Source organism: Cotesia typhae, unplaced genomic scaffold (assembly GCF_013202065.1).
Source record: "Cotesia typhae breed Kobodo isofemale line unplaced genomic scaffold, CoteBio_Ctyphae scaffold_152, whole genome shotgun sequence".
NCBI classification, from domain to species: domain Eukaryota; kingdom Metazoa; phylum Arthropoda; class Insecta; order Hymenoptera; family Braconidae; genus Cotesia; species Cotesia typhae.
In genome coordinates this window covers 10,169,263-10,183,427 of record NW_027423776.1, presented here as the reverse complement: position 1 = coordinate 10,183,427, position 14,165 = coordinate 10,169,263, and the positions used below count along the sequence as shown (strand labels likewise).

The 14,165-nt window shown below is 27.3% G+C and overlaps 1 protein-coding gene across 3 annotated transcripts in view; it reads right to left on the bottom strand.

The window, feature by feature from the left end:
• Positions 1–14,165, bottom strand: part of Fife (regulating synaptic membrane exocytosis protein fife) — a 96,249-nt gene that overhangs the window by 77,500 nt on the left and 4,584 nt on the right. The window contains exon 1 of one of the 3 annotated variants that reach the window (XM_074256214.1): positions 7,859–7,952. The exons of the other annotated variants lie outside the window; for them this stretch is intronic. The gene's annotated coding sequence lies outside the window, so the exon portion shown is untranslated. Of the gene's footprint in view, positions 1–7,858; positions 7,953–14,165 lie in introns of those variants that run through there. 3 annotated transcript variants of the gene reach the window in all.

The following is a 14,165-nucleotide window of genomic DNA, read 5'->3' as shown; positions in this document are numbered from 1 at the left end:
GATACAAAATTTATTGAGAAGAGTACATAATATCCTCGATAGAAAGCTTTAACGAGACGGTCAAGAGTACACGAAGCGAGGGAATGAAACCAGTGAGTAAATATAAATAGAAATCGATAACCTTCCTCGTCATTTCTTCCTCCTGTTGACAGAAGCGTTTTTCAAATTGAGCGGCCAGGTTCTGCCTTATTCCGCGGAATTCACTTTATTATATAAAACATGTAATATATATTTCTTGCCTCGCCCTCTCTACTCGAAGATTGTCGAAGGTACACAAATTGACGGATGCTAAACACATACAGACGTTACAAATCGCTCGGCTTGTTCTAAACTATCGATTACAATTTTTAATATCTAGATAGACGCGTACGTACGCACCCACTCGGAAATAACTCAAAAACCAAACGCAATATTTCGTGTTTGTTAGCAATCATTTTTACTGAACCTCAACTTTGTGTTATATCAGTCTCAGACTTATCAAAACTTTCACCCTAAATTTTTTATCACACACTTGCTGACAATTTTATTTTTAATCGTCAAATATTTAGTGAATTATTTTCTCTACGATTTTCTATCAATGTATTTTTATTTTCATAAAATTTAATGACTTAAGAAATTTTCTAAAAATGCCATAAATAATTTTTTATGATAATAGAAGAAAAAAATTGTATTTTATATTAAAAAGAAATATCAACAAGACGTGATGTTTAAAAAAACATGTAGCAATTTATCATAAATAAATGACATTTAAGAAAAATCAATCATTTTAACTGAAATGACCGTGAGCAGGTTGTTTTGACAAGCTCTTATTATACACATAGGCATGTAAAGTCAATAGATATAACATACACAGCTAAACAGAGCAGAGGATTGGATGTGTCGAGGTCATGTGGCGCGACGACGGCAGCTCGGTCTCGCAGCTTGACTACTTGTTGCGGCTGATCAGATACATGCTCGCTCCCCTTTACTTCGAGTCGACCAAAGTATGCTCGACCAACGACCAAGCAGAAACAGACTACACTTGTATTATATTATCCACTGCTACGCCATTTACATCCCCGACCACTAGACTCCCGCAGTTCGCTAAAAACTACCCGACCAGAGGTCATTTTATTCCTCTGGCCACTAAGGGTTGATGTAAAAAATCACCCAATAAATTCTCGAGACCACTCAACCCTTTTTTTATCCTGAGAAAAATGAAATATAAACTAATGGTCTTGTAATAAGATTGGATTATTATTATTATCTATATTATTAAGAGAAAAAGAAAAATTTTTTCTCCAGGATAGTCATACGATAAAATCGGTTTTTTTTTTTTTTTTTTAGTGAAATTTACATAAATGAGAAATGACCTTGTATCTTGTGAACTATTGACATTTTTAAAGATATAAGCTCATCTCGACATTACGATCATCAAGACGTTTCATTTGAGTACCCAGATCAATTTTTCATAAATTTATATATATGTATATATAAAAAATATATCAAAAATGCATGTGGGTACTCAAATGAAAGCTCTTGATGAGTGAAATATCGGGGTGAGCTTATATCTTTAAAAACGTCAAGAGTTAAGAAAGTACAATGCAATTTAACAAAAGTAATTATTTAATAAAGCAAAATTTTATTTATTATTAATAATAATAATAACAATGAAATTTTTGTATTTTTTGTTTAAATCAATATTTTATCTAAAGTATCAAAGATACAAAAAAAAATGAATTGAAATCTTTTCTATCAAGTTTTTAATTTTCTGTAAAAAAAGTTCCTATTGTTTTTTTTCTTATCCACAATATTTTCCCCAAAATAACAATAATAATAATAATAATAATAATAATAATAATAATAATAATAATAATAATAATAATAATAATCTCGCTTTGTAATTTCATCATTATTATTATTGCCTTTGTTATTATTTAATTTAAAAATTTTTAAAAATGTCAGTGACGTATTTTACTTTGAGGAATTGAATTCTCACGTCTAAGTGATTTACTCAGTTCCTTTTGCGTCGGAAAAAAGCACTACCGGTAACTTCCATTAATCCCAAGCTCCTACGTCTTTTACATTCTACATCTTACAGATATATTTTTAGTCTTATATTTATCTCAACCTTTATATATATATATATATATATATATATATATATATATACAGAGTGACTGACTTGTGTGAAGACGGAATAAATTTAACATCATTTGTAATTATAGTTAAATAAATAGAACCGTGAAACGTAAAAGGTAAAGAAAATGCAGAGGGCTGATAACTAAATAACTTAGTAAGAAAGTGTAAAAAGAAATGAATAAGGCAAGCATCAAATAAAAGAGTGGTAACTGAATAAAAGATAAAAAAAGGTTGCGGTCAAACAAAAATATAAGATTAAATTAAGTTGACGTAAACTGCAGCCGAATGGAATTACTTCCCACGCAAAAGCAATCCCCACGAAATAGCCTTGCGAACAACTCACGTGCTTGATGAGGTTGCTAAGCTTCTTATGGTCAACCTACGTATACATTCCGGGCTATAACGCGGTAAATGGTCAAACATTGCGGAAATTTTTATTTTACTACCCTTATACGTATTATTATGAATTTTCTCTGGAATTTTCATTTTATTTAATTTTTTTAGTGATTACTTTAAGTAGATTAACCTTTTGATTTTTAAAAAACGTAAGGTAAATTTTTTCAATAAAATTTATTCTATTTTTACAAAAATATATGATAAAAAATTGTATTTTTTGTTAGAAAAATTTTTTTATTAAAAAATTAACATTTTAAAAATATTTTTCTAAAAATTCTAAATTTCTGAATCTTAAAAAATTATTAAAAAAAATTAAAAGACTTTTAAAAAGTTAATAAAGAATTTTCCCTGATAAATTGAAATTAAATTAATATTCAAAGAAAAAAATCATAAAAAATTATCAAAAAATATAAAAAAAATTTTGTCCTAAAATTTCTTTAAAAAATTCACTTCAAAATTTTAAATCAATTAATATCGTCTGTACGATAGAGTCCTGACATACATTAAAATTTAATCAAATGTATTTCCCTAAAAAATCAAATTTATTTCCGTACTTCTCAATAAAAAAATTCAATGTATAATTTATTAAATACCGAAGAGTATTTTTTCCAGCAAGTAAAATTTTCCCAAAGGATAACACAAGAGCGACTTCCAATTTTTTTTTTTCCCTTTTTATTTCTCACAATACCAAAAAAAAAGGCAAAGTTTACACAGAACTGTTGTACGCTCGGGGTGTATTGAATAGAAGGACGTGTATATATTCGGGTGCGATGCGAAATGAAAAGATAGAGAAAGAAAGCAGTACGTGGTGAAGGGAAATGGCTGCCACCTGTAGCTATTGATCGGTAGTGTAAGCTCTAGCTCACATTTCTCTCTGACCCTTCGCCATCTTCTACCGATACACTATTTCACTAATCTCCAAAAAAGTTTACTCCCAAATAAAAATAACTTGGAAATAAAATAAATTTATTTCCAAGTAAAGACAACTTTAAATGATAAAAAATTAACTTGAGTAATAAAACATGTATCACTTTTAAATTCATGATCATTTGCTAATTGAGTGTGACGTGACAGTGTAATTGACGTCAGAGCAAACTTTGTAAATGTAATTAAAACACGCAGTACTCAGTTTAATTGTCTTTTGAAAATATTTTTTTAAATCTAAAAATAGTCATTAATTTTTTTTATTTGCTGAAGAAATAATTCTGAATTTTTATTTCCTAGAAAAATTGAATTAAAAACGCTTGAGGAAATAATATTGATGGTAATCATAATCATGGTTATGTTAACTTGGGTACAATATTTAATATTTGATTTTCCCGATAGAGCTCAGGGCAATCTCCGAGTTTCTATTTGGAATTGCCGAGCTTAAGGAAAAATAATGTTGAGTTTAAAAGAAAAGTTCGTAAAATGTGAGAGCACTTTGGAAAAAAATTTTTCCTGACACCTGCGGAAAAAAATAACGCTGCGGTAATAATGGGGAAACTTTTGATAGCTTGTTAACTCCGACGTATAGACATTTTCTAAAGTAAAGTGTTCCCCCGGCTACTATTTTACACTTTTATTTATCTACTTAATATATATACATTTTCTTAGTGTGTAGAACAGTTACTTTGTTGCAACGACTGCTTTATGGGATACTAACATATTTTATTACTCAACTTTGAGGATTTATTTTTGTTAATAGAAACATTAAATTTTTTATTTTATTGACTAATTCACTTGTTATTTCTCAAAACTTTTTTTACGACGCTATTAATGATCCATTCATTCAAGTAATTGATTTAATTTCAAAAATAAAAATAGGGAAGAACAATTTTTGATAAGACAATCTCAAGTTTAAAGAGTAAATCCTCTCCACACTGACATTTTTTCATTTAAGTGCGACAATCTGAGCCCGAGTTATGACTTTGAGCGGTTAAATATTTTTTAATAACTAAAATATAATTTTATGTTTGATTAGAGAGTTATTAAAACAAAAAACAATGGTACTACCGCATGAAAAGCCAGTCTAATGCACAGTAATTAATACTTAATGAAAATAACTAATATAAATATTAGCCTCTTGTAATATAATTTATAATTAAATCCGTAACTCAATTTAAAAAGCACTCAATCAATCGCTCGATACAAACTTAAATGAGCTAAAAAAAAAAAAAACAATGATAGTATAAATTAATAAATAAAACAATTATCGGAAATTTACAGAGTTCAATTATGTTAAATATTAGCGCCATGAAAAATAAATTTAATGGAGTGAGGTCTTTCATTTAAATTATACTAGCAGCTTGCAATATGCCGGCCGCGAAATATAAATAAACTTTATAATTTTTGGATATTTTTAATCACAATTATATCGTAAAGTAAGCTTGACAATTTTAATTTATCTTAATGGAAAATCATTGGAGTGTTTTTTGAGATATTTTTTAATGACTCCATTTTTTCCAATATCTGTCAATAAAATATTTACAAAAATTGTTATCAAGTATCCCACGCTTTTTTACGAAATAATTAATTACTCTATTCTTATTTTACTTATGGAAAATTATTTTTAATTTTTTGGTTTGGTTTTTTATTAAAGCGTATTTATAAATTTTTAAACGCTTAATAATAATAATAATAATAATAATTTTTCTTAATGTCAAATAAAAAATTTGAGACAGAAAATTATACGATAGAGCAAATTAATAGTAAAATAATGAATAAAAATAAAACCAAAGTACAAAAATAAAATTTAGTTTTACCGCGGAGTAAAGAAATAAAAAAAAAGTTAAAATTTTATGGCGACAATACAATGAGAAATAATAGTTAGTAAATGAGACAACTACAAGAGTAAAGGAGTACATCCATAGATATATAGGTATAATAAGCGAGAAAACGAGAGAAAATAACTAACACACTGGCCCACATAAGCGATACGCAAAGTAGGTCAACAGGTGACCCTGTCACGATATAAACTAACTCAGCGCAGTAATATAGGTACAGAGCACTTACTCACGCGCATCGAAGGTAACCGCGCGAGAAACTGCTCAAGATCATCTCAAATAAATAACAAAACTTTAAAAGTTAAATCTCGGAGAACTACCCTTGTCACTGGCGGCTTAACCACCGAGAGTTACCACTCACAAGCCGATGGGGGTTAAACTAATGTCTAAGCCTATATACATTCAAAACCGCTTTTCGACGGTCATCAAGTATTTCTCCAAAGATCTTTCATTCTAAAAACGTACCAGTGTTTTGTTTCGTTGAAAGCTCGGAAAAATAGCCGAGGGTGACTTTTTTTCTCGGTGACATTTCGTATTATCTTTATTAAACATTTTCTCCCTTACTTTTTTCAGTAGCTACAAGATGTCGTTTACGCCCTTCGCCTTGCCCCATTTGCTTTCCCTTCTTTCGTGAAATTGCTTTACAATTTTTTCGCTTTTCTAAACACCTCACTCTTATATATAATGCGTGTTATTTGTTATTTTAACTTACAGTCAACTTTATTTTTATTTTTATTTTTTAATACAATATGGAAAATTATACTGGATGAATTGGATTTTTTTTTAGGGGAATTTTTAGTTTGATTTATTTAGCTCGAAAAATTGAAGCGATTAGTCACTTCAACCGATAAAAATTCCACTTGCAATTCAGCTGTAAATTTTATTTTTAGTGCAGATTAAATAAATCTAACTGTTTGTTTGGGTGATAAAACTTTTGAAAATTTTTGTGATTTTTTAATTAGTAAAAACCAAAAATTACTTATTAAATAAAATTACGTTTTATTTCAATGATTTTTCAAAGTCAATGATTTTTTATGTCTCAAAGTCTTTTTATATCAACTAAATTTTATTATAAAAACAAACAATGATTTATTTTTTGTTGGCGTGAATAATTATTCAAATTCAATTTTATTGATAGAATATTATTATGCAAATATTGTTATCAGCAGAAATTGATTTTAAACTCAATTTATTCAATTAAAAGAAAATTGTTTTTCGATTTTAAAAATATGAAAATATCAATTTTTTTTTTAATATACTGGAAAATTAATTTAGATAAAATTCATACTAAAAATTTTGTTATAATTAATTCCCACCCACATTAATTTAAAAAAAAAAAAAAAAAAACTATTCACAATGAAAAAAACTTTCATATTTTTTGTTCAAGCATAAAATAATTGTTTTTTTTTTAAACAGACTCATTATTTTAATTTCACGATAAATTTCTGCGAAGAATTGAAAAAATTATCTACTCCTCATTTGTTTCCATAATACTTTCAGAAATTAGGTCACATATGAAATATGCATTTAATACAAATCCTAAAAAAACTTTTGAAATTCGTCCTCGGAGTCGCGTTTGTCCCGAACAACTCTATGAATAAAGATAAAATTTATAAATTATTAAAATCAACAGAGACAAAAAGAAAAAAAATTTTAAGCTACTAATTACCTCTAAATTGATAAAAAATCGAAAGGTCATACAAAAAAAAAGTCTATTAATATTTATACGTATATCTAACGTCCTTTCAGCTGCTTTCTACTCAGAAAAGAAAAACACGGTCAAGCTCCTTGATCCGCCAGATTGAAAAAACTCCCTTCAACTTTGAACAACTCTTCTATTTTCATTTAATTACTATTACTATTATTACCAGCATCAGAGCCTACTCTATTATTCTGGACTAAAAGTTCTGTTTAAAAAAAAGCCTTACACCCTTCAATCAATCAAAAAAAGCGAGTGTAGTAATTAATTGTGTACTTTTTGACGAAAACCTCGGGCTTTTCCTGGCAACAAAGGCCCGATAGCTTTTCGAGGCGCAACAGTTTTCACTGTAAAAAATACACCGAGTCAAGTAATTTTCTCTTTTTTTTAATTCATTATTTTTTTACGCTACTCTGTTTAAAAAAAAAATTTTTTTTTACTCAGTCACTTATATTATTATTCACTGCCCAAAAAAATTTTTTTCACACTCGGAAAAATTTTATATTTATTTTATAACGATAAATAATTATTTAAAATTATAGCCAAATTATTAGAATTATTTTTTATTAATTTTTTAACATTTAAAGCAATCACGATTTTTTTTCCAATTGAAATTATTGAAAATAAATAATGAAAAAATTTTTTTTCAATACAAGGAGGCTTCATCAATTTTTTAGAGATTTTTTCACAGAGAAAAAGTATCCAAACCATTTTAACAAGTCGATTTAAAATTAAAGTTTATAAAACGTTTGTGTAAAATAAAAAAATTTCTCAACAAAAATATTTACGAAGAATTTTTAAATTAATTCAGTATAAAAAAAAAAAAAAATTTTTTTTTTTATATTAATTAATAAAAAAAATTATTTTGATGACCAACCTGTTACGTCGTCGCCGAAAAATCCAATTAAAAATAATAAACAGAAAGGAAATACCAAAGTCTAGATTAATTAAAAGCACAAATCTATGTTTTAAAAAAATGAAACAAAAATAAAAATAAAATCACATAATATGAGTGGTCACAAAATAGCGGCGAAAAATATGTTATCGAGAAGGATATTAACAAAGGAGACCAAGGAACCGATATCATCGGGCAGACTGCCCGACTTGAACTGCCCGGGTCTCCTGTTTCTCCCACCTCATTTGACGACCTGCCGAGCAAGAGGGCGCTTTAGACCCCCTGAAGCTTTTCCCTTCCACCCCATTCCACCCGCTCTGTAGAAGCTCTCACTCAGAGTATCTGTGTCTCTCTCTGGAAGCTCTTTCCTCCCCACCAAACTGAAACTTTCCCTGTCACCCGCGGAAAGCTTTTCTCCTCGCCCGAGCTTCATGGCTCCCACTACCTAAAAAGCTCGTGGAAAAAACTACCGCGCAGGACTACGGGAATAAAATAAAGCTCGGAGCAAGTGTAAGCGAAAGAGTCGGGATGTAGGATAGAGTTTGAGTTGGAGAGGCATCCTCTAGGACTACGGTAACCCAAAGAAGAGGTCGAGGGCACCTAAAGCTATTTTTTTAGTTTATTTTTCCACGGTCAGATGATTTTTGTTATGATTGAAGCTTTTTGTTTCTAAAGCTTAACTTTTTATTCTCTATTGGATAATAGTTTGAGATTTTACATTTTATTTATTATTGTTATCCACATAAATTGAAAATTAGTCGTTATAACTTTGAAAGCTCGTGACAGATAAATGAAATTTTCTCTATTTAAATTGATAGAATTATTAAATTTAATTGTACGTGAATTCAGTATCACGGTAATTTATTTTATTTGAATACGATAACGCGTATTAGTATTTTTTTAATTGAATTTTTTTCCATAGCTCACGGAAAAAATGTTGGAACGGTTTAGTAAACATATATACTAATAAATAATGTTTGCCGATGACGCTCGAATAACTTTATGCAGATATTTTTTTTATGATAAACGCTGAGGTTGCACAGAAAATAGTTATTAAAATATTCTAAAAGTGCAAAGTTAATTTTTTTATTGAAAATTTTTTTTATTATTATCTACATTGTTAAGAAAATAGTAATAAGAAAAATTTTCATAGTCAATTTATTATGATAAGTATTTATATTGCACTCAAAAATGCTCTATCTCTAGATACATAATTAAAAAATGACATTGTATCTTGTCAACTACTGACATTTTCAAAGATATGAGCTCACCCCGACATTGCACTCATCGAGACCTTTCATTTGAGTACCCACATCAATTTTTCATATATTTTATAAATATCATATATATAAAATATATGAAATATATAAAAAATGCATATGGATATTCAAATGAAAGGTCTTGATGAGTGTATCATCGGGATGAGCTATATCTTTATAAATGTCAATATTTAAAAAATTACAGTGCAATTTAACAAAAGTCATTATTTAATAAAATAAAATTTTAATTTTTTTCAGTTCACAGATCACAGCAGTCCCATAATGACTGCAAGATTGCTGCTAGTTATTATTATTATTATTATTATTATTGTTGTTATTAAATAAAAAAAAAACCTTAACATTAAATTAATATTTTAATGCATCTAAAATAATTTAATAAAAATTATAATTTGATTAAATGATACTAAAGAATAATTGAAGTATACGAGAATGAGATGAAATACGTGAAAAGATAAAACGTTTTTTGTTATTTTTTTGGCCTCGAGACTTGTTGGTCGGGTTCTCTGTTCTCTTAACGCTTAAGAAGACTTAGTTACTATGTCCTATACCACCCTCTACAGTGACGGTGGATTCTTTTAGCCGCAAGTAACTTGCCGTCTATTAAAGGGATTGGGGATATATGCAAGATAAAGGACGGATAATCTACAAGAGTCTTGTGGGAGGACATATATTCAGCTTACGTATGCTGTTTTATGTCTTTTCATTTTTATTATAAATTTTTTGGCTTTACTAGACGAGAGCTTAATACTACTAGTACCAAGAAAGTGCGTGGGCGTATATGACTATATTGTTTTTACTCGACCACGTGTTGCCATCGCTCACACAACGTGCCCTCTTCGATTATTGCGAGGGTTGATTTGCTTTGATCACGTACCGAGGGAAAAAACCACTCGACTAGTGAACCATCGAGATTAATAATAAAAATCATCGCGAAGATTAAAATTACAGGATATATTAAAAATAAAAAATTGTTATCTGAGATATATTGAGAACATAAAAATAAAAGGAAATTTTGTTTTATAAATAACAAATAAAAAATAAATATTTTTTATCAAGTACTTATTAAAGTTTATGTCGCAGCTAATTATTTCAAATAATATTTTTACTACGCTTTTATTAGCTTTACCGGTATGTAGGTCTGTATTTATCTAACGGAAACTTCCAATGTCATTTTATTCACCTTGAGGATGTCTGATTAATTTTTAAATTTGTAAATTTGTCAAAAAATGGCTAATTTTACAGGTTAAATATTCTAAAAAAAATTCCTTAGAGAAAATCAGAAAAAAAATTGAATTTATCAATGGCTCTACATTTATTTTGCAACTTAAGAAGAAATTGGTTAAAATAAATTTTTTTTTTTTAATTATATCAATAAAATCTAAAATTTTTAAATTCATTAAAAAAAATTTTTTAACTTTTTAATTTATTTTACTATTGAAAGATATTTTTTAAAAAGTAATTAAATTTCCATTAAAATTAAATTTAAAAATAATCTCTAAATGATAATTTTCTAACCTTTGCTCATAAAACCTCGGCTATTCGTAACAGTTATCTCCAATGGAATAATACCAAAAAAATTCCATGTAAAAATAAATCCATTTAACTTCAATTAAAAATAAGAAAATAAGTAATTAAAAAATTTTTATTTGTTTTTTGTTATATTAATCGAAACTTTTCATAGAATTTCTCACTACTCGTAACACAACAAGTACTTCAACTCAAAAAATGAATTTGAGAAAATATTCAAAAATTTTAATTAAAATATTGATGATTCTAATGATCGTCATTACGTCCGAAGCTTGTCCTCATTCGTGTCAAGATCTGCACATGCCCGTAAGTATCTTATACTCTTAAAATATTCAAACAATAAAATTGATTCATAAATATTTTTTAGTGCAACAGTCATAGAGAATGTTGCGAATCAGAAAAATATTTAATAAAATGTGCAAGGCATGCAGAAACTTATGAGCGACAGTGCACAACCTTTAAAAGACTTTACGATGGTTATGATTATTAAATTAATAATCATACTTTTAAATATTAATTTTAATTATCTTTAAGTATGTATTGAAATTGTTAATTTATATTGTAAATTGTAAATATATGATTTTGGAAAAGTAATTGCTGATAAATTTTTTTTGGACCGATAGAAGCCATAAAAAAATTTTTTTTTTTAGTTTTAATTTTTTAAACAATTAAATAACATTAAACAAAAATTTACTCGATGAAATTAGAAATTTTAATTCATTTAAATGGTAATAATTATTTAAAGATTTTTTTTAATAAAATATATTAACAAAAAATAATTTTTTTTATTGAAAAATTTATATAAAATTAAAAATGCAACAGTCATTCCTTAATTCATAAAATTTCTGTAAATATAAGTCCATTCTGATATTACACTCATCAAGACCTTTCATTTGAGTACCCACATGCATTTTTCATATTTTTTATAAATTTTATATATATATAAAATATATAAAATATATAAAATATATGAAAAATGCATGTGGGTACTCAAATGAAAGCTATTGATGATTGTAACATCGGAATGAGCTTAAATCTTTAAAAACGTCAATATTTTAGAAAGTCCAGTGCAATTTAACAATTTAATAAAAAAAATTTGTTAATTAAATTAATTTAATTTTACCAGAAAAAAATTTAAATTAAGAAATCTTGAATTTCCTCTCCAGATTTATTTCTATCGATCGCTTTGGATAAATAAAAAATAATAGCAAAGCTAAGGTTAAATAAAAATAATGTAATCAGAGACTTATTTACAGAATTAATAAAAAAGAAATAAATGTTAACTTTATTTTCTTATCCATCCAATCCTTGACTCTTGTGCAATCCACAATAAACGCAAACCCTTGAGTTCTAGTGTCTCAAGAATTACACAACTATAACTGTAAGTAGTGCAGTTAGGTACACGTGTCAAGGCTCAAGAGAAAACGAGAAATTAAGAGTGATTCTACAGCAGTACTTGTGCTAGTGCTGCTCTACTTGAATTGAGATGATGTATTTACACGGGCAGATTAACTGCTACAGAAACATAATTAAATAAGAATAGTTTGTTACTTATATGATGAAAAAAAAAAAATAATTAACACTACCGATTTATTTCAATCTTTGTACTTGTAAATAATAAAACAATAAGTTCTTAATTATTTATTTGTCATTTTATCGCGAGTTAACGGGTCAAGGTTGTGAGAAAATGAATTTAAAACTCCTAATACTTGTTCCAATGGTGATAAGGTTTTTTTGTTGGAATTTCCGACAATGACGGAAGTATAATTCGGTTGCTTTATCACAAGTTTTAAAAAAGAGTTACTGAACTCGAGTACTAAAAGAATAATAGCCCTCTAGGTGGGAAAATAAATTCTTGTCACATAAAATGAAACATGGATATGACTAACTTGATATTGTAAAAAATTTATACAAATAAAAAATTTAATACGCTTAAATTTAGTTTTAAAATATTGGTTTTTTTTTGTTATTACTTTTTTTTAATTTAATCAAAACTTTTTTAAAAGCAAGCGATATTTTTTTTTTGTGAAATAAAATTTTACACGGGTAGAAAAATTAATTTAATTGTCTTGTTAATTTTTATCAGTGTTAAAAATTGGTTGTTTAAATAGCCTGCAGGGTTAATTTTTTGAATGTATAGTAAAAAATAAAAATTGACCTTTGATTTTATTTTTACAACATCTAGATAAAAAAAAAATATCCATTGTAAATTTTATCTGAAATTCAAATTTTGAAACAAATATAAGTTTATAAAATTCTGCTCACTGTTTTTTTTTTTACACATCAAATTTATTACTACTAATACTGGTTTAAAAATTTGAAATTGAAATTAAATTCACAGTGAATAAAACTTTTTTTTTACGGATTGAAAGATAATTTTTCTATAAAACATTCTTTCAATTTTCGTAAACCTGATCGTGACCATGATTAATTATCGATTTTTTTTTTACTTAACTTAATTAAAATTTATGGAGGTCACGTACTGAATGGAAGCGGATAGGATGTAAATCCCCAGAAAAAGAAAATGATATGTTTGTCGTCGGATGAAGAAGGGTTAATTCAGATAATCTCAACAAAGCTTTTTTAGATTTTTTTTTACCCTCCCTTTAGATCACATTTGAATAGAGCGTACGGAATTACGATTGACAGAATGATATAAGTGAAGACGAAATAAAACTTTTTTTACTTTTGCCGAGATATGTACCGGAACATTTTATACTGAAGGAGGGTGGTATTATCATAGATATTGGCCGCATCCTTGGGTTTATAAATAAAACTCAATAACAAAAAATTAAAAAACAAAATTATTTTCTGCGGATATAAAGTCCTTTGAATTATTGTTGCAACTTGAAATTATAACGTTTTGCGGTCGTATTTATGAACCGAGTGTTTACTATACAATACAAGTGTAAAGAAAAATAAAACAAGTGCGAGAATTACAAGAAAGGGAAAAAAATCTTTTTTTTTTTTTTTTTTTTGTTAACGCCCGAGATTTCCCTCGACGGACACTAATGAAAGCATCTCATCTTTCTCCGCATTCTAAATAAAATCTAATTTTATGCTCCATCGTTTCTTTTATTCTTTGCGTTCCTTTGTTTCGGGTTTATGTTTTTATTTTATCGCTTATTTTTTTTTTTTTTTTTTTGTATTTGTTGAGACATTCATAACTTTTGAATTAAGTAATCAAAAGTCAAAATAATATTTTTAGAAAGTATTTACAACTTCGTTGAGTAATCAGAGTCTTTGTAACGGAACATTAGATTTATAAAAGCTTGGCGGAGTGGAAAATTAAAGAGAAAATCTAAGCTAAGAAAATTTTTCATACTTTTGACAACTTGTCACTGATAATAATAAAATTTTTGATTGAATCGTTCCTTTCTGTTTCAGACTTACTAAAAATTATAAAAAGGAAAAATTTAAATGTTCTTACAGATCTCAATTTAAATCAATTGAAAGTCACCGAACGTAAATCGAAGTCACAG